Source organism: Octodon degus, unplaced genomic scaffold, assembly GCF_000260255.1.
Source record: "Octodon degus isolate 3935 unplaced genomic scaffold, OctDeg1.0 scaffold00162, whole genome shotgun sequence".
Lineage (NCBI taxonomy): Eukaryota > Metazoa > Chordata > Mammalia > Rodentia > Octodontidae > Octodon > Octodon degus.
This window is the reverse complement of record NW_004524738.1, coordinates 4,396,895-4,400,377: the sequence shown is the minus strand read 5'-3', so window position 1 is coordinate 4,400,377 and position 3,483 is coordinate 4,396,895. Positions and strand designations below refer to the sequence as shown.

Genomic DNA, 3,483 nt, shown 5'->3' with positions numbered 1-3,483 from the left:
TTCAGCTTGCATATTCAAACAGGTTTCTCCCTTTTAAAATGCAGTATATCAAAGTCATACTTAAGCATTGACCGGTCCCCTCTGCAGGCCAGCAGAAATCAACAGTACAAGTATCGAAGCCATCCTGTATCCCCACATGAATGTAAGTCAGTGCTTAAATTTTTCTCTTTCTTTTTTTCTTGTCCTTTTAAATTTCTTAGAGAATGTTTTTCTTTTTCCGTTTCATATGCTTAGATCTGGTAATCTGAACAGCTAATTTGCAGACAATATCATGCAATACAACAATCACTGTTGAATTCCTATTGATTAGTTTGGTGAAGTTCCATATCATTGCTCATGTTTTGGAGGTTTGTTGCTTTATGTTTTTACTATTTTGTGTTCTCTTAGAACAAAAGTCAGCCTTGCTGTATAACAGAGAGCCAGCAGTGTGCCTGGACTGTATAGATCTTTCTGATGGCAAAGAGTAGGAATTGAGTAACTACAAGATTGCCTTCATTACAAGACTGTAGCCTGGGCTCAGCGACCAGATCTTGGCTGCAGTAGTAATTGGGGAATTTGATTTCCAGGCTGGAATGCTGCAGGGAACTCTTGAATTACTTTCTTTCTTTCAACTCTTACCTTCCCTCATTTATTTTACATCCTTAAATCTTTCTGTAAATCAAAGCTTTTGGACACATAAAAAAGACAACTTCCTTTTGGAAGTGTCCTCTGCTCTGTACACCAACAGACTGTGAGAGGAAGCTCTACAGATGCATATCAGCAACGAAAATTATATTGTTGGTCTAGCTGCTGACAGGTGTGCAAGACAGCATGAAGCCTCCATGGCCAACAAGTGCAGGGATGTGGAGTGGGAAGGGGATGATCCATCATATGACACATACAGGAAAGCGAAGAAGAGGGCAGGCAGCAGGGGACTGAAGCACTCAACTGCTTTGTGCTCACCACACTAAACATTTTTGGAGGCAGAAACTGCAAGATATTGTTGTTGTATTCAGTAATGAACATGTGACATTGGTACTGGTGAGTTGTCCCTCAAAACGTAGGATTCAGCTGCTCAGTGAGCCTCAGCTCCTCGGAGCACAGCAGCACCTCTTCCACATTCCCTTTCAATTTGTGGGCCTGCCCAAGGAGGTTGAGGCTTTCCACAGTGTGAACTTTCTGTTGAGCTCATCTGTGAACCAATTTATCCACAACATTTAGAATTGTATCCCTGACAAAGCACATTACTTCTGTTTTAAGACCCTTTAAATAATAGGTGATTGCATTATCCCCGGATCTCATCTGCCATTCCTGGAAATGACCATAGTAGACATGAAGCTCTTGCTGTAGGTGATCACCAACATGCTGCGTGTGGAACACTTGCTGATAATTTTCCTCTGCTTTTCCATGCTGACCTACTTTTGCATACACTTCAGCCAGGTTAATAAGCCACCTCAAATGTGGGCCTGCCAGTTATAGTTGTTTGAAACTCACCTTTAGACAGTTGAGGCAATCTGTCTATAATTTCTTTCTCCTCCATAGTTTTGCTGCTTTTATTTGGCACATTTGTGCCTTGTGGCACAACCCAATGTGGTGATACAGGTAGGCAGAGTTGGGTGTTGCCTGCAAGGCCTGCACATAGAGCTGAAGAGCTTCAACCACACAACCTTTTTTCCTCTAAAACTTGGCTGCATGTGGAAAGACATTGACCTGGAAGGACTTGTTTCTCAGGGCTTCTTCAATGTACCTTTCTCCCTCAGCTTTCTCTCCTATATCTTGAAGGTTCAGCGCAAGGAGAGACTTGATATATCCATCTTTAGGATTTAGTTTCAAGGCCTTCCTCAGGGGTTCTAGGGAAATTGCATTACTGTTGTCACAGTCTTGGAGGTAGGTGACCGCAGAATACCCAATATTAAATTCAGGGTTTTCAGACTCTGCTTTCAGAGCATTTTCAAAGCAGGCCTGAGCCCGCTTGTAATTCTGTCTTCTGTACCTCAGTGAAGCCCATCCTTCCTCACCATCCACCTCAGTTCACTCCATCTGAAAGCGGGAGAGACTCGAAAACTTCTTGCAAGTGTTCTCTACCTTGACCAGGTACATGTTGGCATCCGCCAACCCGCCCAGATGGTAACACATCCAGGCATAGTTGCCCTGGGTCACCAGGCGTTTTGTGTTGGACTAGTCAACATGTTCTTTCTGGATCAGGCTTTCAGCATCTTTCAGGATCTGTAAAGCTTTGTCATTCTGGCCTTTCAGCAGTTCCACATACGCCTGGAAGTTGTACATTACCTCTTTGCTTGTGTCTAAATTCTCAATGTGTTTCAAGACCTTGTTTCTAAATCTGGTATTTGAGCCAGTTCAATTGCTAGTTCCCATGTAAAATGGCATTTCAGCTAAACCAGGCAGTCATTGACTTGGTATTCCTCAGTTTTCCCACTCATGGTTGCTGGGGATCAGGCAGCAATTCCAACTGGTGTCAGTGACTGCTTGGAGATAGGGTGAGACTGTTCGGAGGCTTTTCACATAAGTTGAAAACCGCCATTACATTTTTTCATATGAGATAGGATTTAATGCATTTCTCAATTCCCAAGAATATTCTGCTGTCCAAACATCCAGAATCAAAAAGAAAACAATACCTAAACTCGAGCATTGGAACCTGACCTCTTAGACCAGAATTCCTGCCACTGAAGATTCTCATCTGAGTAGACTGGGAATATTATGATTTGAAATAATTTGAAAGCTAAGCAAATTTTCTTCAGTGATGTCTGTTGCTACCCGTATCCCTTGCATGTCAAATGTAAAGTTATTTTTCCCACTTTTTTTCCATGTGCAAAAGCCTGTATGACACCATGAGAGCAGTCATTGATCCTTGTATCAAGATTTGGAGTGCCTGAGTCCTATTTTAACCATTATTAAAATGGGTTCTCTGAATGGAACAGAAGAAAAATTAGAAATGTCTGGAAATATAGTTTCTTTTTTTTTTTTTGCCACGAGATTTGTTTTATTTTCATTTAACATACAAATAATTTTCTATAATATCCCAGGGCAAACCTGAGAATTTGGCAGTCCGATTGCAGGGGGGGTTCCCTCAGAGACCCACGGGCTGGTGGCATCGGCGCGGAATGCCCGGGTTCACAGTGCAGCTTGCGGCTCGTGTCCATCTTGCAAGTGGCTCTTCCTCCACATCATGACTGGGGGGGTCTCAGAGATGACGGGGGCGGGGAATTGTCTGGGCTCTTAGTAAATCTCACTCCGCTTTTCCTGCTCAATGGTCTCTTTGGTCAGCAGGGTGTTCTTCTCCTGCGTCTCCATCTTCTTCAGCTTGGCCTTATCGAAGCTGGCGATTTCCCCCATGTCTGGTTTGTCTGCCATTTCTTTTTTTTTTTTTTAACGCAAACTTTCATATATTTTTTTAATTTTTTTTCTACAGTTTTATTGATAAACATATAGCAATGAGACAGTTTCAAATCAAATCGGAAGTACAGTTTCAACAAATAATACACT

General features: G+C 42.3%; 1 pseudogene; it reads right to left on the bottom strand.

The window, feature by feature from the left end:
• Positions 1-3,216: 3,216 nt before the first annotated feature.
• Positions 3,217-3,351, bottom strand: LOC105743742 (annotated as a pseudogene).
• Between the last annotated feature and the right edge of the window lie 132 nt (positions 3,352-3,483).